This window comes from Equus przewalskii, chromosome 8, assembly GCF_037783145.1.
Source record: "Equus przewalskii isolate Varuska chromosome 8, EquPr2, whole genome shotgun sequence".
Taxonomy (NCBI): domain Eukaryota; kingdom Metazoa; phylum Chordata; class Mammalia; order Perissodactyla; family Equidae; genus Equus; species Equus przewalskii.
The window spans coordinates 76,612,686-76,636,937 of record NC_091838.1 but is presented as its reverse complement, the minus strand read 5'-3'; the positions used below and the strand labels follow the sequence as shown (position 1 = coordinate 76,636,937).

Here is a 24,252-nt window from a genome sequence, read left to right as displayed (position 1 = left end):
CCTCAAAAAGTTAAAAATAGAATTACCATATGATCCAGCAATTCTACTTCTTGGTATATTCCCACGAGAACTGAAAGCAAGGACTCAAGGAGATATTTGTATACTCATGTTCATAGCAGCATTGTTTACTATACCGTAAGGATCCTGACATATGCTACAACATGGAGGAACCTTGAAGACATTATGCTAAGTGAAATAGTCACAAAAAGACGAACACTATGATTCCACTTGTGTGAGGTACCTAGAATAGTCAGATTCGTAGAGACAGACTGGAGAATGGTGGTTGCCAAGGGCTGGGAGGAGCGGCGAGTGGGGAGTTAATGTTTGATGGGAATAGAGTTTCAATTTGGGAAGGTGAAAGTTCCGGAGGTGGATGGTGGTGATGGTGGCACAACAGTGTGAGTGCATTTAATGCCACTGAACTGTCCTCTTCAAAACGGTTAGGATGGTAACGTTTATGTTAGGTGTATTTTACTACAATTAAAAAAAAAGACTACATGCTACATGATTCCAGCGATAAGAAATTTTAGAAAAGGCAGAATTCCAGGGACAGAAAGCAATCCGTGGGTACCAGGAGCTGGCCAGGAGCGAGAGCTTGACTGCAGAGTTGAGGGGGAGCTTGGAAGGTGGAAGTTCTGTGTTGTAGGAAGGTGGAAATGTTCTGTGTTTTCACTGTGGTGATGGTTATACGGCCGTGTACACGTGTTTAAACTCATTAGGTTGTACAAGGGCCCCGGGCAGTGCTGGAATATGTACAGGTTGCAGTGGGGGCACAAGCGTCGTGGTCAGTGCTGCCTGGGGTTGGGCCAGGGGCTCAGCCAAGCCTGGAGGGTGGTGGAGCCGTGACCAGGCTGGTGGGAGGGCAGCGGCCACAGCAGGGGTACGGGCAGGAGGCATGAAGGAGCCGGCACCATGAACAGACGCTGCCCGCCCAACGGGCTGGCGGGCTTCTGCGGGTGGGAGGGAGGGACGGCCCAGTTCTGCGGTGACCCCCACACCCTCCTGCCTCATTTGTCCGGGTCAGGCCCGAGCTGCAGAACCCCGACAGCCTCTCTGCCCGAATGCGGGGTCTCTACCCCGATGTATGCCCACCAGCCGGGCCTGCTGCCCTCCACCTGGGCCGCCTCTACCTTGCCCCGGTTGGGTGTTTGTGGTGCCCCCGGGAATGTAGGTTCTGGGAAATAGCACTTGCCGGGCAGTCTCAGGGACCTCGCTTTGAATTTTGGCCCCCTGGGTGACAGTTCTTATGACTTCTCTGAGCCTCCGTTTCCGTTTCTGTAAGATAGGAGCTAACCCTGTCTCATGTCGGGATTTCATTCTCTGGAGCATGGGTCAGGAGTGACCATTGGAGTGCCTGGCACGGAGGGGCCGGTGCTCAGGGAGGGGTTTTGAGGCGGTCTCCAGGGTTCACCCCAGCAAGCCCAGGCTTAACTCAGGGGCCTGAGACTTGGCCCGGGCAGCCTGCGGCTTTCAGAGTCTGTCGTGGAAATCACTGCCCGAGAGTGCATGGGTGTGCCGCTGTCCTTGGCCCAGGTGCTCCCTCGCCCCCCGGGTGCCGCCCCCCAGGTGCCACCTTCCCTGGGCCTGCTGTGCCCACCCCGAGGCATACCCTGCCCATTGCTGCAGGACCTTCGGGCACTCCTGTTCTTACAATGACAGTTTCCATCCATCCCACGCCTGCTGTGTCCCAGTGCTGTGTGGGGGCCTTACAGCATTGTTCTCTGAGTGTGACCCAGTTCTCTGACTTTGGGTCTTACTGCTTGTCTTAGGGATTTGGGTGCATCCCATACTTGGGGGCTTCACCCTTTGCCTGCCTGAGTTTGCCTTTGCCCTTGTTGGGGTTCGACCCGCGCTCCGGGCGCAGATCTGGCTCTGTTCCTTGGTTGCCTGTGAGGTGTGTGCGGGCTGGGGTGGGAGCCCTGATTCAGATCCCCGGACTTTGGGGGAAGGTCGTGGGAACGTAGGTGCAGGAGTGTGCAGAGCCCTTGGAGGGCTTCAGGTCTGCTTTTCTCATGTCTGTCTCTCCCTCTCCTCTTCATCCTTCTGCCCTTCTCAATTTTTAGAAGAAAACAAAGTCAACAGGAAAAGCACCTGTAATTTCCCTTCTGAATTTTCTTGAGTCTTTGCTCTCTGGTTGGGGGCCATGTGAGAAATGCCCATGTGAGGGGCATAGACCCGGAATAGAGTTTTGGTGGCAGGAACTGAGCAGAAGGGGGGAAAGACATCAGGTGAATGGAACCACTGATGGGATTTGGTGACTACTTCCTGGCTGGTGTCCCAGGGGCAGGGTCAGAAGTGAAAGGAGGGCACTGTGCCCTTGACCCCTGGTGGCCCCCAGGAGGCTGGTCTTGTTGGGTGGGAAAAGAGTCCTGGTTTGGAGTTCAGAGGTTTGGCGTGATGGCTCGTTGACCTTTGGAGGTTCTGGCCAGAGTTCTTGGATATAAGGGACACAGATCAGGGCATCCTTCATTCTTAACTCGCTTTATTTTAAATAAGAATTCCTTAGAGCCTCCTGCAGTGTGGAGCCCTTCACCCTGTGCTCTCTCTGGCCCTCCAGCTGTCTCTCTTGAGGTTGCTCTCTCCGTCTCTTCCACTTTCTCCCTGCCTTTTCTTCTGCTGCTGTTTGTCAGGTTGTTTTCTCTCTATGTTCCTGACCAGCTCTGGTGACTGACTTATCTCCCTGGTCCCCGAATTGTGCTCCATGTGTGCGGTCTGAGCAGGTAAGAGGGGTGATGCGACATAAGGGTTCTGTGGCTAAATTCTGGGCGTGGTAAATATTGTTGGTGAGTTTCTTGCCTGAGGATGTCTGAGAATCTCTAATATGCCCTCTCCCTCCTTTCACTCTCTTGCTCCCTAGTCCTCTCCCTCTCACCTCCCTCTCTCTCTCTCACCCATTTGAGATTAAGTTGCACACGTAATGCCCCTTTACCCACTCCTAAATATTTTCAGTGGTTTTCTAAAAACAGGGACTTTCTCCCACATTACATAACTACATAACCACATTACACTTATCAAAATGAGAAAATAACAGGGGCTGGCCCCGTGGCCGAGTGGTTAAGTTCTCGTGCTCCGCTGCAGGCGGCCCAGTGTTTCATTGGTTCGAATCCTGGGCGCGGACATGGCACTGCTCCTCAAATCACGCTGAGACAGGGTCCCACATGCCACAGCTAGAAGGACCCACAACGAAGAATATACAACTATGTACCGGGGGGCTTTGGGGAGAAAAAGGAAAAATAAAATCTTTAAAAAAAAAAAAAAGAGAAAATAACATTGATGAATGCTATTATTCAGATTTCATCAATTGAAATTCACACTTTCACCAACTGTCCCTGTAATTTTATATAAAGCGAAAGGAAATCCTGGGTCAGGCACTGTGTTCTGTTGTCATGTCTGTTCACGCTTTAGTCTGGAGTGGTTCCTCCGTCTTTGGGTTCCATGCCATTGATGACTTTGAAGAGCGTGGGCCAGTTGTTTTGTAGAATGTCCCCTCTCTGGGCTTCGTGTGGTGTTTCCTCACGACTAGATTCAGAGTCTGCAGTTTGGGCAGGGATACCCAGCAGTGGCGCTGAATTCTTCACCCTCGTGGCAGGAGGCTCACACTCTTGACTTGTCGGCTGGCAGGTGATGCAACGACAGTTGAGGAGGGCAGGTTCTTTCACGGTAAGTTGCCCATTTCCTCCTTTGTGGTTAACTATCTCGTGATGAAATGTTTGGGACTGTAGGTACTTATTCTGCTGCTCTCGCTCCTCAGACTCTCCTCACTGGCGAGCCTTAGCATCTGTTGATGATTCTTGCCCGAATCAGTTATCATTGTCCTGGTTGCTGCATGATGAGTTTCTAATTCCATCATTTCTTCTGCATTTATAATTGTCTTTCTATGTGAACAAGAACATCCCCTTTTCCTTTATCTGTTTGTGCATGTTACCATGAACTCTTCAATTCTTGTTTTTGTCAGTGGTTGTAATCCTGTATTGTTATTTAATTTGATGCTCAAGTTGCCCCATTTTTGGCCAGTTGAAGCCCCTTTGACACGCTCCCTCTTTGAGCACTTCCTTACTTTCTGTACAACAGGATGTTCCGTTTCCAGCTGTGGAATCAGTTATTTCTACAAGGAGACCTGGTTTGTCTAAGTGGAGAATGGTATTTAGAAACTGAGATCTGGGAGCGAGGTGAGCTTGCTGTCACTAGAGTGTCATTGCTTCTCAATAAACACAGCTGGGAAATAGATGCATGTGTGTGTATACACCATACAGACGTGTGCAGAAGTTCATGCATGCCCACACACAAGTGTATCTCTGTTTTTATCTTAAAAACTTTTGAGTTCATGTGGATCTTTCCAATTCTGGTCCAACAGCACAGAGCTTCTTCTGCCCTTCCCCCTTCCCGTATTTATAACTCCCTTCTCCAACGGGGAGAAACGCCTCCCAGTATCCACAGTAAGTTACTTGTTTGCTCAATCCTAGAATATCCTAAAAATAGTTTCGGAATTGCTAACCCATGTCTCTGTGAAAAAGAAGCCTAGTAACCAGAGTTCAGGATTTGATTAGATGTTCTTTTCTCTGTAGCCTGAGGTATATGGTGCAAACACCAACTTCCAGAGTCCCTCTCTTCCCATTTCAGTGCAGTATGGGTCCTCATGTAAAATGTGGTTCCGTTCACTTGTTTGTTTGTATTTCATTTTAGGGTTTTCCCCTGATACTTATTTATTTATTTTACATTCTTTAAGTATGTGATTTTTTTTCTTTCATTTTTTTTCCCCCCAGGGAAGGAGTTGCCTGAGCTAACACCTGTTGTCAATCTTCCTCTTTGTTTTCTCCCCAAAGCCCCAGTGCCTGGTTATATATCCTAGTTTGTAAGTCCTTCTAGTTCTTCTCTGTGAGCCGCCGCCACGGCATGGCAACTGACAGACCGGTGGTGTGGTTCTGCAACCAGGGAACGAACCTGGGCCAGCGAAGTGGTGAGAGCACCGAACTTTACCCACTAGGCCGTCAGGGCTGGCTCAAGTCTGTGAACTTTTGAGTTGAGTGTATTCCTTGTATTTCAGTGAAAGGACTGAATTTTGCTGCTTTTTTGTGGGGGTGTAGACACAGGGAGCGGCAGAGATGGCTGGAGGGTGTAAGTTTCCAGGAAGGAGCAGAAGCCCTGAAATTGAGGTGGGACTTCCCCGCTGTTGGGGCAGGTGCCCTGCCGGCGTCTGGACTCTCTAGCCTTCACTGAGCACCTGTCTTCCAGGCCCTTTGTCTGGGTCTGTTTCTCTTCCTTGTAACCACCATTCCGGATGCTGCATTCATTCCCATTTTATAGACAGGGGGCACTGGGCCAGGGAAGTTAAGAGCTTCGCCTCTGCTGGGGGTTGGCTGGTGGCCCACTCTGAGCCATCTGTCTTCCCCTGCACGCTGTCTTGTTTGTTTTGCTAGGAAGAGTGAGTTAAGAGTAACTCAGCTGGCGTATTTCTCAGGGCTTCTTAGGTGAACGCTCTGGAAATGTTCTGGTCCTCATGACAGAGGAAATGCAGCGTTTCTCTGTTTATAGGTAAATATCTTTATTAACCTTTCACATTGATGTTTTTAAGCTCTTAACTGTATTTTGAACTAAATGAGATTGATGTTTTTGGAGTTTACAATCTCTTAGGGGAGACAGAGGTTAAACAAACACACCATTAAATGCATAATTATGAAAATGTAGTAATTGCTACTAAGGCAAACACAGGGTGGGGAGTAAGAGAAAGTAATGGGACCAGTTTATATTGAAAGGGATTTAAGAAAAGTCTGAGACAGCGAGGTTGGAGCTGAGACTTGAAGAATGAGGTTCCTGAATTTAAAAAAAGTTGACAACCAGGAAGCAGGCACTTGCTGGTCCTCTCTACTTTGCAGAGTCTCCTGCCGGCTGCTCAGGACCAGCTCCCGCGGCCAGAGTTCTCTTTGCGCTTTATCGCCCCCTGGGGGACATGCCTGTGAAAGGACCTGCTGCAAGTCGCTTGGAGACGCCCTTGCCTGTGGAGGTGGGGTCTGTAAGGGAGCAGGGGCTGGCCTGGCTACGGCTACAGTGCAGGCACTGCTCAAGCATGTTGACCTGTCAGGCATGGCCGAGGGAAGGGGATGCTGGGCCTGCAGGGGAGAAGACGGAGGGGCCACCAGATAGCCTCTCAGATGCAGCGGGGCTTGCCAGGGTCCCCCTGCAGCTGCACTACCTGGACCTGGGTTGGGGAGAAGAGCTGGTTGCTGACCTTCTGAAGTTCCCAGCCCTGACGTAAGTGGTAGCCACCCGCACACGCACACGGCGAGGGTGGGTGTCCTTAGGGCTATCTGCCCCGCCTAGGTACTGGCTGGGACGCTGGCCTGAGGCACCTTTCTGTCCCTTCCAAGGCCAGAGTCTACAAAATTAGGCTACAAATAAAAGCTCAGTCACTTTAAATTATTCTCATGAATAAAAGGAGATTAATTGTTTATGTTCCCCAAGGGTTGGTCTTTGTCCTCCTCATTTCCGAATGTGCCTAGCATCCTATGTGACATATAACAGGCATTCATTAAATGTTGAATTATGAGACTAATGATCATAAATTAAAAATTATTTTTTTCCCCTAATAAAAACTGAATAGCCCAGGTATTTGGAGAATACACCTAATGCTTATTTCATTTCCTAGTTACCAGGAAGAATGGACCAGATGATTCTGGTAGGCTGGGGGATGGGTGGCCAGTAGGGTTTGGAGAATTCTTTCCCTAGCAGCTCTTCTTGCTTACATTTGAAGATCTCTTCTGGAATTTGAAAGGACCCTAGACACGTCTGAATATTAAAGGGCCATACTTTCTCCTAGAATTAATTTTCAAGTTCAGAACACTTTATAACTGAGATCAATCTCAGACCTTCACAATCAATAAAGTGGATGTTTAAAATTTGAAGTCGAATTTGCCTGTTTCCCGCATGTGCCTCCAGTTCCTGCCGGGCTGTTATTTTATTTCGTCTCCTTTGATTATGACCTCGGGAGTCTGGAGCAGACAGCCAGCCTCTAACCTGTGATGGTAATAAATGAAAATGTCCCTCTGTCTTCTGCCACTCCCGTAACAGTGTGGACAGGGACTCTGGTTGGCAAGGGCTAGGTTTCCTAATTCCTTGTCTCTTTTTTTTTTTTTTTGAGGAGGACTAGCCCTGAGCTAATATGTACCACCAATCCTCCTCTTTTTGCTGAGGAAGACTGGCCCTGAGCTAACATCCGTGCCCATCTTCCTCTACTTTGTATGTGGGACAGCTGCCACAGCATGGCCTGACACGTGGTATGTAGGTCCCCACCCAGGATCCGAACCCGCGAACTCTGGGCCGCCAAAGCGGAACGTGGGAACTTAACCACTGTGCCACTGGGCTGGCCCCTCCATTTTATTAACTCAGTGGGTCCCAAAGGTTTTGGGGTGACGGAGACTCTCTCCTGTCCCTCCTGGGGGTCAGGGAGTGGAACCTGCATACCACATTTCTCTGATCGGCAGTGGCAAAGTTGCTTGGTGTCCTAGAAATAATGGGAATACTGGATTTGTGTCTAGTCCAAACTGTGATGTGCTATAGTTGGAAAATACACTCTGGATTCTGAAGACTTAGTATAAAAGAAAGAAAAGAATGTGAAATTTCTCATTGACCCTTTGAAAGTGGATTACAAGTGATAGTATTTTGGAAATACTGGGTTAAATAAAACGTTGTTAAAGTAAATTTTACTTGTTTCTTTTTATTTTAATGTAAATGCTAGAAAATTTGAAATCACACCAGTGGTCCTATCTCTGTAGGTCAGCCCGGGCCTGTACGGGGCGCGGGCCTCTTGAGCCGTGGGTTACTGGAGCAGCTGTCCTCCCATAGCTCCCGCAGGTGTTGCTTGGTAGGGACCTGCCTGCACCCGCAGAGACAGTGCCTAGCACGTTACAGGGACGGTGTGTGTGCTGAGCGAGTCTGCCGGCCTGATGGGCTGTGTTGACAAGCCTGTTTTACCCAGGAGACTGTCCAGCTCGAGCCTTGGAAACACCGCTCGGTTGTGTTTCTCTCCCTCGGGGCTCCTGGCACTCCACTTTACCCCAGTAAGAGCGGGTCTCATTTGTGTTGAATTGAAATATTGCCCAGGAAGGAGGAGGGGTGAGTAAGAATCAGACTTTCTAAGGACTTGGTTTTCGTCTGGTTTGAACTCTGCCCCATGTGGTGGAATGTGAATAGACCGCAGGAACTGGGGAGGAGGGCAGGCGGCATCTTCACCTCCTGTGTGCCGGGCTCGTGCTTAGAGCCTTCCTAGAGAAAACGGACTTAATTGCTAAAATAAGCCAGAAGCAGAGTGAGGAGACACGGGCTGGAGTGGGCTAATCAGTAATCGATACCCAGGTCCGACCAGTAAACGTGGCTGTGGTGACCCCAGTGTCTCTCAATTTCCAAGGCTGCGTTGGGCCCCTGGCTTCTCTTTGTGCTCTCCTTCTCCTGGTGGATCGCGGATGCCAGGAAGTAGATCCTGTGGGTAGAACTGGAGCCCCTGAGGCAGAGGGAGGAGGCTGGGCCCTGGCATCGAAGTGGGGCTGTGGGACCCTGAGCCAGTGATCCTGCAGGGCTGAATGCACTTTCCTCTTGTGTGAACTGAGGCCCCCACTCTGCTGCTGGCGCTCCCCGCCGCCCCTCCAGGCACCGACTATCTCAGACTCCTGAAACGTGAGCCCTCACCCTGGGAATTCTCCCCTTGTTTCCCACCTTCCTTCTCCCCTTCCTCGGGGTTCTCTCTCTCCTTTCAGCACCTGGGATTACAAGCCCTGATTTCTACTCGCTGTCATTACTGATGCTGGATTGTTTATATGTGCCCCTTTCACAGCTGAATTGCCCACGTGCTTTCTTTCCCTCGGGGAAATGTGTGTGTACGTTCACGTGTGTGTGTGTTTGCATTTGTGCATATACCGTGTGCATGTGTGTGCACGTGCATGTTTGCATTTGGGCGTGTATGTGCGCATGTACGTGTGTACATGTGGGGCCCACACTGGCAGGCATCTTTACCGATGACACCAGTAGTCAGAGGACAGCAGGACCCACCAGGACCATAGTAGGGAGGTTTAGCTAGCCAGCTGGATTTTTCCGGATTGACAAAGTTCACAGTTGTAGAATTCTGCACTTGTGCCGTTTCTCGCCATCCACAGAGCCCTTTTCCCAGCACTTCCCCCACACGATGACCTCCCTCCATCTTCCTTACGAGGTAGCTGTGATCGCCTCTATTTTTGAGCTGATTCCTGCAGGATCGGGAAGGGAAAGGTTGCTCCCGCTGCGCTGATGTGGCTTTTAACCTAGTTTTTACCCTGGGTCAGGTGCTGAGAGCTGGTTTGAGGCAGCTGTTTTCCTTCAGAAGTAAGAAGAAAGGTGCGTCAGCCACACAAAGGAACCAAAATAAAGTTAAGCAACAAAAACTCAAAACTGGAAACTCAGAGGCCCGGTGGTGGTGGCTGCGGGCATTGCTGTTCCTTGCAAATACACTATAAAGTGGGAGGGGATTTTGCACATTTTATTTTTCTATTTATTTTATTTTATCTTATTTTTTTTGGTGAGGAAGATTGGCCCTGAACTAACATCTGTTGCCAATCTTCCTCACCAAAAAGAGGTGACATCCCTGAGCTAATATCCCTGCCAGTCTTCCTCTATTTTGGATGTGGGATGCCGCCTCAGCATGGCTTGATGAGTGGTGTGTAGGTCTGCGCCTGGGATCTGAACCTGTGAACCCTGGGCTGCCAAAGCAGAGTGCGTGAACTTAACCATGACACCAGTGGGCCAGCCCCCACATTTTATTTTTAACTTGGAAATGATCCCTGAGACCTGGCCACTATTTAGAGGCATGGTGTGGGAGTTCTGGGGCCACCTCGGTAATTTGCACATGGGGAGCTGTGATGTCAGAGGTCTGCACAGGGGGCTCCCCACATTCTCATCTGCTTTGGGGGATAGTGCTGCTACTTAAAGAACTGGGTCGCTGGGGGGCTCCTGTTTATATAAAATTACTTGTGGTGCTTTCCTAAGGAAAGGGCCCTGCCTCGGCCGTGCTTCTGTTAAACGTGAATGTACTCCATAGCCCAGGGCTCTCACTTTGAGGGTGCTTAAAAATAACTTTAAAAAAATTATGCCAACTTTCAACATGGAAAAAATGTGTATGCATAAAATTATAATGCAACTGTTGTCCCAGCCTTAATTATAGCTGATACGGAGCATTTCTCATTTTATTTTGTTAATCCAGTTTCAGCAAGGGAACACCCATGGGGTTTCTCCCTTGCATTTAATAAAAACATTAACTTTGTGAGCTATAGAAGTTGGCGTGCTCATCAGCATTTTATGAGGTGCGTGATAATAATACTGCAAATTAGGGTGTGCATTTATCAGAACTTGAGCGCGCCGAACCTCAGAGCTGGGAGGGCAAAGTGGAGAATATTTATGGGTGGGGGTTGGGAGCCGGGAGGGCAGGTGCATGATGGGCCTCTCCGGGCTGCAGGGGAGGTGGGCGCTGGGTGGCGCTGTCCCTGCACCCTTGTCCAGGTGGCTCAGTCTCCTTACGCATTCGCCTCTGGATGAGGCTTGAAGACCAGGTTCCACTTTAAAACATTCCAAGGCCACTTCTGATTTGGGCCTAGAGAGGTTCAGAGACTTAGGCAGAATCTGTCACAGTGGAGGTGGAGAGCCACTTAGGGTCTGGGGGACCTGGGCCCTGACTCAGGCGGGTGCCCTTCCTACTGCTTCATGAGGGACGGGGCCTTGGAGGTGTGGATCACCTAGCTGGCATGTCACGTTCACAGTGTCCTGCGGTCCTCCCACAGCCCTGTGCACACTAGGAAGCAGGGGCTCAAGAGGCCCAGTACACGAGCCGGGTTGCAGGGCTGCTGGGCACCTGGGTTCATGTCCAGGTCTGGGCTTCAAGGCTGCCCCTCTCTCTGACCACACTATCTCGTTTTAAATATGAGATTCACTTGTGAGTCAGAATCTACTTTTTACCTATATCCGTTCGTTTAAAATTTGCTGTTTAAGTTTTTTTAGATCGATGTATAACATACATGCAGAAAAGTGTTTATAGAAGAGATGAACGGCTCGGTGAATGTTCACAAAGTGAACTCACCGCGTAACCAAGCAGAACTCCGCCACACCCCGAAGCCCCCGGCCCCAGCCCCCCACCCAGGGGTGACCCCGTCCTGATGCAGACAGGGCAGCGAAGCTGTGCCTTTCTTGTACTTTGCGTGGATGGAAGCACACCCTGGCCTCTGAGCCAGGCTTCTTCAGCTCAGCATCTTTTCCATCGCACACACAGAAATGTGCATGTAAATGGGACAGTACATAAGATTTGAAGATAACTTTTCTGCAGATGGAGAATCGGCCGGGTTGTTGCTGATTGTGATGAGGACAGACTCTGGTTGGAGTTGGGTCTGGTCCATGTGCTGGGTTGGTCAGGACTGGGCTGCCATGACAAACCCAGCTCCTGCTTGGAAGCAGCAATGTCATGCAGAGACCCCTCATTTAGGACGGGTGCTAGGTCTGGGCAGTGGGGGCTGGGGCTGTGTTCCTGCTGCGTGCTCACTGGCTGTGTGACTCTGCAGTCCCCTCCCTGGGCCCGGTTTACTCATCTTAAAATGGGGATAGCAGCCCCTCCCTCACTGGATTAATTTGAAAGTTTATTAGGTCGTGAGCCAAGCTTGGCGTCGGGCAGAGAGTTGGGAATCAGTGAATGTTGGCCATCTTTCCACTGTGGTCCACTCAGCCTTGGTGATGGCTCCGTCCGTGAATGGAGGGTGTAGTGCAGGGATCAGCCACCAGAGGGTGCTGCTAGCACATGTATGGTGCCCACTGTGGGTGAGTGAAGGCCCTGGGTTTGCTGTGTGTTGGTCACAACTGATATTTTTGTTTTTTGCTAAAAAAGCTGTCTGCCCATATGTGGCGGTCCGCTGTTGTCTTGCTCTGGACCTATTGCCAAGCCACGCAGTGGTCATGCTTGTTCAGGCGTGGTCCTGTGAGTCGGGAGCACCCACCTCTGGGGCCCTCATTTCCAGCTTCCTGCGCCCTGGGATGAATTGCTGCAGTAAATGATGACAGACACACAGGGAACAAAGTCCCCTTTTGGTATAGCTACCCTCCTTTGTTGTAATGAGTGACCCTCTAACTGTGACACTGGCTGTGGGGTGGGGTTCACGGCTTGTGTTCCTCACAGAGACCGCTGTCGTCTTACAGGACGTAAGTGTCTCCCGGCACCGTGCTGGCCTCCAGGTGGGCGGGCAGGTGTGGTGGTCGGCTTGGAAGGGCTTGGTTAAGTTTTGACTTTATCTAGCTGTGGGCTCCTTGGCCACTCACAACTTCTCTGAGCCCCAGCTTTGTCCTCTGTAAGACGATGGTGACGGTGATGCTGGCTGCTTCTCAGGACGGGGGAGGGTCAGGTGCGACAGGAAGGTCTGTGAGGACAAAGGACGCAGTGTAAATATTCGTCTGCAGCTGGGGGTGGGGTGGGGGAGGTTGCGGTGCCACTCCAGGCCATGAAGTCTTGATGCCTCTCCTTCCCGTGGCTGGCACCTGGGAACTCTCCTAGAGCATCCAGCTCCTCGGGCTCCTGTGCCTTTCCCTGCCTGGCCTCCCTAATCCTGGACCGTCTGCGCACCTGGGCCGCACCCTGTGGCTCTGGAATCTGGCTCTTGAAGGCTTGGCTGTCCACACACCCTGGGTATCTTGTTGCAGCGCATGTAACTTTCCGTCAAGAATGCCTTTTCCACATTGATTCTAAATCTAAATCTATCTTATAGTTAAAGCAATTTTCTCTTTTCTTTCTCTCTCTCTCTCTCTCCCTCCCTCCCTCTGTCATCTGAATACTATGCACTTTTATTTACCAACCTAACATGTCATGAGAGGCTGACAGGGAGAGCATAAGACATAAGGTCCTCACCCCTCCAGTCATCAAATATCTAATAAGCCTGAAAGAGACATACAGGAAGTCATCAGCCGTGAGAAGCCGTTTGACCCCCGTGCAGAGTGTGCGCCTCCGAGAACTGTCGTGGCCGTGGCCCCGCTCGGCCCTCAGTCAGTGTTTGGCTCAGAGCACTGCAGACTGCCCAAGGCCCAGGCTGGCTGGGGGTCAGCATCTTCCTCCCCCAAAGAGGGAGGCCTTATTTCGTCGCTTACTATCCTTATATTTCTAATATCAACTTGTGTTTTTTTTAACTTTAATTTTTCCTTGGATCATACCTATTGTGGAAGACCTGAAAAATGCAGAGTCTGTAGAATGCAGAGTAACTGGCGTTCATAATCCGCCTCCCCAGAGCCGGGCACGGAGTGGGTGTCGGGCGCCAGATGGTGGGAAAGTAGATCCTCATGCTGTCTCTGTCTCTGTCTCTCTCTGTTTCTCTGTCTCTCTCACTGTCTCTGTCTCTCTGTGTGTCTCTGTCTCTTTCTCACTGTCTCTGTCTCTTTCTGTCTCTCTCTGTTTCTCTCTCTCTCACTGTCTCTGTCTCTCTCTCTGTCTCTCTCACTGTCTCTCTCTTTCTGTCTTTCTCTGTGTCTCTGTCTCTCTCACTGTCTCTGTCTCTCACTGTCTCTCTGTGTCTCTGTCTCTCTCATTATCACTGTCTCCGTCTCTTCAGACCGGTCCGGTTTCCCTGCCTTTTCCCCTGTGAGTTCACTGCGGTCCCCACGTCACCTGGGTGGAAACCCTTTCCTCAGAAGTAGCCAATCGGCCCTCAGGACAGATCTCACCCACAGACTGGACTTGTCGGTCTGCACTGTGTTTTCTTTTCAGGAAAATCTCATTTAGTTGCCACATTTAAGAACCCAAAGATTCCACATGTGGTTGCAGCTTTTGGCCCCATCAGTGGACCTGGGGGCAGCTGCCTCTCCCCAGGGGCTGGCTTTCTGAGGGCCTCCCTGGCCCCACTGCTCCCGGGTGGGCCTCCTGCTGGGGAGGCTCCCTCGCCACTCCTGGGCCAGCTTCCCCCGTGGGCTCTCCGAAGACAAGAGCCGCTGCCAATCTCCTTGGCTGCTGCCTGCCTCCTGGAGGCACCCCACTGAGCCGCCCTGCCTCGAGTTTGTCCTCCTCTCTGCACCTAAGGCCCTTCAGGGGTCTGGGCGCTCCTCTGTTTCTGCCTCCCTGGCTGGGCTGCTTCTGCTCCCCGCCTGCAGCGAGCGCCGTTCTCCCATCCTCCTCGAGCCGTCTGCCAGCTCCTGGACCAGTTCAGCTTTTTCTCCCCTGAGAAGCCCTGCCTGAGGCCTTAGGCAGAGGAGTTTCTGCCTTCTCTGCATGCTCTCCTGTGGCGTGTGGTTAGTGTGTTCTTGTATAGACACACATGCCCACGCACTCATGCACGACGTGCTTCCTGCCTGATTTTTAAGCCCCTTTATAGCTGACCAAGTAACTTTGGAACCATACAGGCGTGAATTTGATCCTCTTAGGCAAGGTAGAGCTTTCTCATCTCTAACAGGATAATATCTTCATGGCTGACTTACTAGCAGGGCCACTGTGTATGGCTATGCAGGTTGCACACTGCACAGGGGCACCACATCTAAGGGGATTCATTTCACATCATAGATTTGTATACTCATTATGACTGTTTTCTGTGAATGGTACTGAAGTTTTTTATTCCAACAAAATCAGTATATTATGACCACTTTCTGACAGGGGGAGCTAGCGTCTTAAGGAAGGGGTCTATTTTTCCATTTCTCACAGCAGTGCCTTCTGGGCCAGCAGCAGCCGTGGTGTCAGGAGTGAAGGTGAAGGCATGTGGAGGGGCCTGGCACTCAGGAAACATTTGTCTCCTTCCCTCTTTTGAGAGCAGGGTTGTTGTCATGGAGGTGAGCCCAGAAGCAGGGCTCCTAGCCCGAGTGTGTGTTGGGGGTGCCCAGTGGGGAAATGGGGACTTCTGAGCAAAGAGCAGAGGTTGGGAGCCAGGCTTCCCCATGTCCACGTCCAGCCTTCTGGCACTCAGACGCTGCTGCACCTCCATCGGAATCTGGGCGTGTTACTGAACTTCCTTGATTCAGAGACTCACATTCTTTCTGGATGAGGAAGATTGGCTCTGAGCCAACATCTGTGCCATCTTCCTCTACTTTGTATGTGGGGCACTGCCACAGCATGGCTTGGTGAGTTTTCTGTAGGTCTGCATGGGGGATCCGAACCTGAGAACCTTGGGCCGCCGGAGTGCAGTGCACGATTAAGCACTGTGCTACCGGGGCTGGCCCCTTGAGAGTCAGATTTTCACATCTCTAAAATTGAAAGGTGTCTTAGAATCATGTGATGAGAAACCAGTGTGTCTTAGATTATTTGGCAGTGCTTTTATTTTTTTTAGTGGTGTGTGAAATATCAGTGCCTCTTAAAATAGATGTTGTCTTAGATTTGAGGAATTGTGATGGGCAAATCTATTTCACAGGGTCGTTGTGGAGATTACATACGCCTGGCAGGGCCTTGCGTGGTGCTGGCTCGTGGAGGGTTTAGTTGATTTAAGCTTCCTCTCTTCTCCTTCTTCCTCTTTGAATCCTTTTGTTTCGGCTGCAGCAAGTTCTCAGTGCATGTGGTGACGGGGATACATACGGTGTATCCACAGCTGGTTAAAAGTTCTGTAAAATGGAAGGAAAATATTTTGTCTTGGTCCAAGCCTCTTTTCCTCAAGATAAAGGAAAAAGGTTTCTTAAATTGAACTAAACTGCACACTCTGAGACTTTATTCATTACGTTGGATGTGACCACAGTCTGGCTTTATGTTGTTAAAATATTTCCTCTCCTATTGGGAAGCTGCCAGCTCTTATGAATTTAATATCCTGAGGGCTAGTGAAAAACAAGAAAACAAAAACACAAGTCTGGAGGAATTTGCCACCCTCCTCTTCTCATATGATAGATAATTTCGTAGGCTCTTAGCTCTGGCTGTGAACTCTCTCTCGAGTTAATCAATCCAAGAGCAAGGTAGTTACAGAGCCGAGAGGATGATTTATACAAATCAAGAGGGGAAAGAAGAGATTTTTTTAAACTGCAGCTTTTAAATAGAGTAATTCAATAGGCTAGCATTGCAGCCTCTTGTTTTCTAGTGGTTATGGATAAATGGTGAAGCGTATTTGTAGTCATCTGTCCACCTAACATTAATTGAGTGCCTACTGTGTCCGTAGCAGCACCGTTGTGAAGGGAAGACGGCGTTGGGCTGGGTGGAGCTCTGGCTGCAGGTAATGTGTGCAAGTGGGGTGCAGGGTGCTTGACAAAGATGTGGGTACACAGCCAGCCCCTCAGAGCCCGCGTCACCCCGCCATCCATGGAGGTGGGTACATGGGCTGGACTGAACCCTGGCTGTCTGCCCTGAGCCGCCTCACGCCACTTCTCTGAGCCTTACATACCTCGTAGTTTGGGATCAGATGGGGTCACAGATATGCCGAGCAGTATACACGCTTCTTCTCAAATTTAGGGCCGTTCCGGAGGATCCAATCTGGCAGTCAGAGGTATATGTTGTTTGCAAGAGGTTTTTTTTTTTTTTTGAGGAAGACTGGCCCTGGGCTAACACCCATGCCTGTCTTCCTCTATTTTATATGTGGGATGCTGCCACAGCATAGCTTGATAAGCGGTGCATACGTCCATGCCCAGGATTCAAACCGGCAAACCCCTTGGGCCCCCAAAGCGGAGTATGGGAATTTAACTGCTTTGCTACCGTGTGAGCCCCCAGAGTATTTTGTTTTAACTTCGTGTTTTGAAATAATTAAAGATTCACAGGAAGTTTCAAAGCCAGTACAGAGAAGTCTCATGTACCTTTACTTGGTTTACTCCAATGGTTACATCTTTTTTTGATCAATATACATAACATAAAATTCAGCATTTTAACCATTTTCGGGTGTACCGTTTAGCGGTGTTAAGGACATTCACCTTATTGCACAACCGTCACCACCATACATCTCCTGAACTTTTTCATCACCCCGACCCTGTGGTGACATCTTCCATAACTCTTGTGCAGTATCAAAACCAAGACATTGACGTTGGCGCAATGTGTGTATGTAGTTTTCATCCGTTTTTGTCCCACGCGTAGGTTTGTGTCGTCATCCCCGCAGTCAAGATGCAGAACTGTTTGTTGACATCTTACCAGTTTGTGTGAAGTACAGAAGCCTCACATCCCTTTACCCTCCCCCATTTATAATAGAATTATTGTAACTATTTCTTCTACATACACTGAGGACCACATCAGACAGAGCTATATGTGTTGCTTAACAGTCATACGTCATTTACAAAACTAAATGGAGAAAGAAAATCTGAAATATTTGCTCATATTTTTACACTTCCCTTTGCTGTTTCCTTTTTGATGCCCTAAGATTTGTTGTCTTATCATTTCCCTTCTGTCTAGAGAACTTCCTTTAGCTACTGTTTTAGGTTGTGTCTGCTGGCGACAACTTCTCTGTTTTCCTTCATCTGGGAGTGCCTTGGTTTCCCCTTCTTTCCTGAAGGGTGTTTTTGCAGGATGAGGGTTGACAGTTCTTTCCTTTCTGCACTTGAAAATGTTGTCTCCCCCTTCCTCCTGGCCTCCATTGTGTCTGGTGAGAGATCGGCTGTCACTCGAATCGTTTTTCCATACAGGAAATTGTTTTTCTTGCTACTTTCAGGTTTTCTCTTTTCCCTCAGTTTTCAGAAGTTTGATGATGTGTCTCAGCATGGATGTCTTTGAGTTTATACTATTTGAGTTTCTTGAACATGTGGCTTTTCGTCTTTTGCCAAATTTGGGAAAATTTTCAGCCATTATTTCCTTGAATACTTTTTAATGCCCACTGTCTTTCTTCTCTGTTGGCATTCTGATGACACAAGTGTTGGAATTTTTGTTATAGTCCCACAGCCCCTGAAGCTCTGCTCATTTTTTTCAGCCCGTTTTCCCTCTTATTCAGTTTGTGTGCTTTTTATTATTCTGTCTTCAAGTTCACTGATCCTTTCTTCTACTGTCCTTTCCATTCTGTTTTGAGCCCATCTATTGAATTTTTATTTTTTGTTATTGTATTTTTCTGTTCTAAAATTTCCACTTTTTTTCTTTCTGTCTTCTATTCCTTTGCTGAGACATTCTGTTTTTTCATTTATTACAAACATGTTTGTACTTGCTCATTAAAGCATTCTTGTGATGGCTGCTTTAGAATCTTCGTCAGATAATTCTAATATCTGTGTCCTGTCATGTTAGTGTGTGTTGATTGTCTTTTCCTGATTCTTGGAAAATCATGAGGGATGATTTTTGATTGAATCCTGGACATTTTCGATATCATGTTATGAGGTTCTGGATCTTATTTAAATCTTCTGTGTTAGCAGACCCCCTCTGACGCTGCTCTGGTGGGAGAAAGGGGGTACTGCCTTGTTATAGCCAGTGGGGCTCCCCACTCGGTCTCTGCTGACACCAGCCCTGTCTAGGAGGGGAAGAGGTGCCTCAGTACTGCTCCCCTGGTGCCTCCAGTGACGTGGAGGTGAGGATGTGAAGAAAGGCCTCCCCTGATACCAGCCCATCAGAGTGGGAGGTGGGGGTTCCTTAACTGCCGAGTGGGGTGGAAGTCCTGGCTTCCCACTTGGCCTCTGCTGGCAGAGATGGGAAAGGGCCACAGTGCTGTCTATGGGATTTGGCTGTTGTAGGGCAAATAACTGTCTAAAAGATTTCCATCTTGGGAGGCTGCCCTCTCCCTGTTCTGTTGGCCAGAGAGAGCAGACTCTTGTTGGAGCTGTTTCTGCCTGCGCCTGTTGGTGTTTCTTCCTGTGGGTTCTAGGAGGCAAAGAGAAAACCCCAGGCACTTACCATCTTGTTCCTCAGGTCCCAAGGGTCTTAGCTGTTCTGCCACCTTCTCTCCAACCTTCACAGTCTTCTGTTTGTTTGATCTGTAATGTCCAGGTTTTTCAGTTGTGCTTAGTGGGAGGAATAGGGATAAGTACAGTTATTCCATCTTTCTGGAACTTTTTGCCACTCTTACAAAAAATTTTTTTCAACTTCTCTTTTAGAGAAGCTTTATGTTTTCAACAAAATTGAGAGGAAGTTAGAGAGATTTCCCATATACTCCTTGCCCCCCACATGCACAGCCCCCTCCATTATCAACATCCCCATCAGAGTGGTGCATTTGTTGCAATTGATGAACCTACATTGGCACATCATCGTCATCCAAAGTCCTTGGTTTACCTTAGCATTCACTCTTGGTGTACTTTCTGTGGGTTTGGGCAAATGTGTAATGACATGTGTCCACCATTGTGGTATTATACAGGGTATTTTCACTGCCCTAAACACCCTCTGTGCTCTGTCTGTTCCTCCGTCCATCCTCCCTAACCCCTGGCAACCACTGATCTTTTTGCTCTCTCCATAGTTTTGCCTTTTCCAGAATGTGATATAGTTGGAATCATACAGTAGAGAGCCTTTTCAGATTGGCGTCTTTCACTTAGTAATATGTATTTAAAGTTCTTCCGTGTCTTTTCATGGTTTGATAACTCATTTCTTTTTAGTGCTGAATAATATTCCATTGTCTGGATGTACCAGAGTTTATTTATCCCTTCACTTCCTGAAGGATGTCTTGGTTGCTTCCAAATTTTGGCAGTTATGAATAAAGCTGCTATAAACATCCGTGTGCAGGTTTTTGTGTGGACACAAGTTTTTAACTCCTTTAGGTAAATACCAAAGGTATGTGACTGCTGGATTGTGTGGTAAGAGTACGTCTAGTTTTGTAAGAAACCACCAGGCTGTCTTCGAAAGTGGCTGTACCGTTTTGCCTTCTTACCAGCAATGTCTGAGAGCTGCCGCAACATTTCAACAATGTGCGTGTACACTGGGGTGCCTCAGGCCGTGAGTGAACTCTGTGCAGCTGCCCCATCCCTGCCATTCCCTTTGCCTGGCCTCTGACAGCTTCTGCCATCTCTGCCAGTCGCCTTCCCACCTGTGGAGCTGCCTTCCTGCTGCTCTGTTCTTCTTTCTGGCCTGCCCTTAACGTTCAGTTTTCACTTTAGTAGCTTTCCTGTGGATAAAGCATGTTTCAGGGGGTGGGTGGGAGTCGTGGCTCTGGGTGGGTCCCCACAGCTCTGCCTTCCTCATCCTGGCCCTGATCCTGTGTGGACGTAGCCTCTCATCCAGGAAAGCCTCGCTCTCTCAGTGCTTCGTTGGAGGAAGTGGGGGCTGTGGAAAGCAGATTCCTGTGGCATTACCTTTCCCCAGGACCCCTCTAACATGGGTCCATCCGAACTCCGTGCATCTGTACTTACTCCTGGATCCTTAAACCCAGACTGGGATGCACCGCGGGGGCTTTTCTCCGAGGCACCCCGCTCCGGCCCTTTATACTGAGAGAAGGAGTCAGTGACGTGCCGGTATGTGTGCAGCCAGTCAGAGGCTGCAATCCAGGACTGCTGACACCCAGGCCTGGGCAGTTTTTGTGAGACCTCCCAGGTGTCCATGCCATTTCTAATGTTTTTATTAGAAAATGTATTTTAAGTTTTCACTTGGAGCTCCCGAGACCCTCCATGTCAGTGACACCAGGTACCTCCTCTCCCTCCTCCAAGCGGAGCCCAGTGCGGGGAGCAGGACCCTGGGATGGGTGGAGGGTTTGGGGGGGCGCCTGGACACCAGGGATCCAGAGGAGAGTGGGGGGTGTGCCTGAGGTTTCTCTGTCTCTCTCTCCCTGTGATACGCAGCAAAAGATCTGGAAGGACACACACCACGCTGCGCTCCGTGATGCTCTCGTTCTCAGAGAGGATGATAAGGGGCTGTCTCTATTTTAAAGGCTTCTGTCTTATTTGATGACTTTACAGTGAGCATGTATTCATACTGTAACTTCTGTAATCAATAATAATAAGATAATAAGATCTGGTGTAAGGGCTGGGGGACCCGGAATGCCTGAATTCTGTCTTGCTCTGGTCTTCCCACCCTTGCACCTCCACAGCAGATGGACTTACAAAGGGAAGGACGCTGGGCCGGAGTGTCCGTGAGCTGGCCAGTGTGACTTCGGTTCAAGGACGAACTGACGCTCTTTGTCCTTTTGCTCTAGGGCCTGAGATTTGGGAGGGGTCCCTGAGGAGCGGGCCAGCTCCGGATGACAGGTGGGCTGTCTGTGGCCAAAGGATGGGACAGGAGCCCCAGCCACCCCACAGCTGTGACCTGTGGCTCCCAGTGACCCTCCCTAGACTCCAAGGGGTCCAACCAAACTCCTGGGACCTATGAACCCACTGCAGTTCATGACCTTCTTCTGAGCGGAATGGGGTCAGAGGCCGTCATTTGTCCCTGGGTCTCCAGGCAGGGTGATGGTGAGCAGGTGGGAGGTCAGAGGTCACAGGACCTGGCCATTCCTGGTCAGGAGTGTTTGAAAATCAGACTTCAGAAATGAGGACTTATTTATACAGTTATTTTAAGATTTTCCTTTTTAATAGTACACAGTAGCTGGTTAAAAACTGGCCGATAATTCGTAGAAATTGAATGCTCAAACCCCAAACTTGTGTGATTTTCCTTGTGTTGAAGACATCATTTTCCCTTTGAGTTCTTTTGTTAAGGATGAGTGCACAGTAATTGGACCTAAAAATGCATCCAAATTATAGCATCTTCATCAGAAATAGCTGACAACATAATTATGATTGTATTTCAGGGTGTAAGATACATTTTTTTCATATTCGTCCACTATAAAAAACGAAAATAGCTGCTTTGTGGTTATTTTGGCAGAGTAACAGTTCTTAGTATTGGGGGCTGCAGCCTGATCCGACGCTTTCTCTGCGTGTGTTGGCATTTGCTGTTTATACGCTGCTTTATGAATGTCCTAAAGAGTGCACAGTTTCCTGCCAAGTTGGAGGCCTGGGGGCATTCACAGATTATGTTCAAGAGGAAACCTCACGCCTCTGCCCCGGCTTCTGGAAAGCAGGCTGCTCTCCCATACAAGATTGCGTTGTTGGTAGCAAAAGTGAGCCCACCCCCTGGCATGGCTCAGGGGCCTCCTGTGGTCCTGTGGCTGTTGTGTGGCTGCGTTCCTTACCAGTGCCGACCCTGGAAGTGACACGTGGCGCTGTGGAGACCCTGGACCTGGGTTTGGTAAAGCCGGGTTCTGCCTTGACCCTGCGCTTCCTTGGCTGTGTGGCTGAGGGGAGGTCAGCCTCTCTGAACCTCAGTCCTGCCCTGGTAGGATTCGGGTGATGAGCCCTGGCTGGCCGGAGGTGGGGACTGCATGGGATATCGTGGAGGGTGGCCTGGAGCCCACATGTGGTGCACTCTGGAGTCTGAGTGCCCTTCCCAGGACCGCCCGCCAGCTCCTGGCTGCCTTTCCAGATCTGTTCAAGTTCCTCCTCCCGGAAGCCTTGCAAGCACCGGAGCTGGAGCTTTCTGCCTGCCCCTCGCACAGTGCCGCTCTGCAGCACACGTTTCGACTCCCACGTCTGTTCAATGCCCGTCACGTGCCAGGCTGGGGGGCAGCCTTGAACCAGACGCCGTCCACGCCTGAGCAGCACGGAGCTCGTCATTCAGAGCTGTGTCCCACTGCTCTGTTTTTCTGTTCCCTTGCTTTGTAGAAGGCCTACCAATCTTTCTGATCATTAAAAGTTATATAGGCTTATTGTAGGAAATACATAAGTGGTAAAAAAGAGTTTAACAGTCAGAATTTTAGTGTCTGTGCTTTCCACCTGGCTGGCTGTTCTCTATCCATCTGCTCATAAATAATGCCTGTCCATTAGTAACAAAATTATGTATATACTGACGAGTGGTGTATCCCACTTTTTGGAACTTAATGTTCACCATGGGCATTTTCCCTTGTCAGTCAGGATTCTTTGAAGGTACAATTTTCAGTGGCTGCGTCCGGTTTCTCTGTGGGGATGTGTTGTGACCTGCCCACTGCAGAGCTCGTCTCTGGAACTTGCTGCATAAATGGCTCCGTGTGGAGTATCTTTGCACAATCCCGTTTGCATTTTGGGTGATTCTGAAGGTGAGGTCTCGAGCAGTAGAACCACTGGGTGGAAGTTACGAGCCAGCGTCTTGGAGGCTCTTGGCCCCTTTGCTGGCGGTGGTCAGTGTGTGTTCATGGGAGCGCCAGGTCCTGCCACCCGCGTGCACGTCCACATTGCAGGACTTTGTAGGAGAAGTGCTCTCGGGCCCAGGGCTGTGCTGAGAGCCAGGCTCTCTGGAACGTGGTAGCAGGTCTCTGCGCGAGTCAGCGGAGGGGGGCTGCCCCCAGGCCCGGAGAAGTGGAGGCCCAGGACATGCTTCTCCGTCTCCTCGGTGACTTTTGACCTCCTCCTACAGTGTGTGTTGCCTTGCTGACTAGGCCTCTGATGGTTTTTGTGATTTCAGTACAGATGCTGAAATCACAGCCTGCATCGCATGGCTGAGCCCTCAGTGATGTGACTGTCGTCCTGGGTCATGTGTGCTTGTCTCCGCCTGCACCCCAGGAACTCTGGGTCCAGCTCCCCCCTGACTAACAGCTGGACGCCGAGTGACACTCGGGAAACACGTGCTGACTGATAGCAGAAGGCCGAGGCCCGGTGCCCGCCCATCCTTCAGGTTGTGTGGAAGAGCTGGGTACTAGTTTACTTAGAGCAGCCTCCAACACTTTGTCACACTGAGATGCAAAAGTAGGTTTGTTTATTTAGCCTCCAGACTGTGCTTGGTGTGCCTATGAACTAGGAGACCCCTCTCAGGATCTCCTGTGGCTCCCAGAAGGCCTGCTCTGTTAAATGTCACAGGATTCCCTTCCTCCTGAAAGCATACCAGGATCAAGAATGCTTGCAGGTCTGTTGGGAACTAGTTCCAGTAAAACCCTGAGATGCGGTTGTTCTGGGACATGTTTGTCTCCTGATGAAGCGGTGGCCTCCTGTGTGGCAGAGCCTTGTGCCTGATTCCCGTCTTGTCCCCAGCACCTGTGGTGAGGCCCACCCCTTGGCTGCCACTCAGTAGGTGTGGAAATGAGCAGGTATGAAATGGGTAAGTGATTTGGGGTCACGCTCTTCTCTGTGGTGATTTTCATCTCAGACGTCGTTGGCTGTAGTGGGAAGTATTTTAGCTTTGACTTGGAGAAGCTCAGCTCGTGGTCCGTAGCCAAATAGCTCATGTCAGAAGCAGATGGCAGTGAGTCTGGTCTCTGCTTCCTGCAACTATGACCTGGGCAAGTTGCCTGCCCTCTCTCTGTCTCAGTTTCCTCACCTGTGGGATGGCGGTTACAAACCCCCTTTTGCTTAAATCATAGGTTTGTTGTAGGAGCAGCAGGAAGCACGTTGAGAAACAACATGGCTTCATATAAGGAAAAGAAGTATTACTGTAATCTCTTCTTGTTTGGGGAGCATTTTGGGTTCCTTAGGAATAAAACATTTCTTGGAAAA

General features: G+C 49.7%; 1 protein-coding gene across 7 annotated transcripts in view; it reads left to right on the top strand.

Moving 5' to 3' along the window:
- ZFAT (zinc finger and AT-hook domain containing) overlaps positions 1 to 24,252 on the top strand; it is a 204,693-nt gene that overhangs the window by 5,241 nt on the left and 175,200 nt on the right. The gene's annotated exons all lie outside the window — the stretch shown is intronic.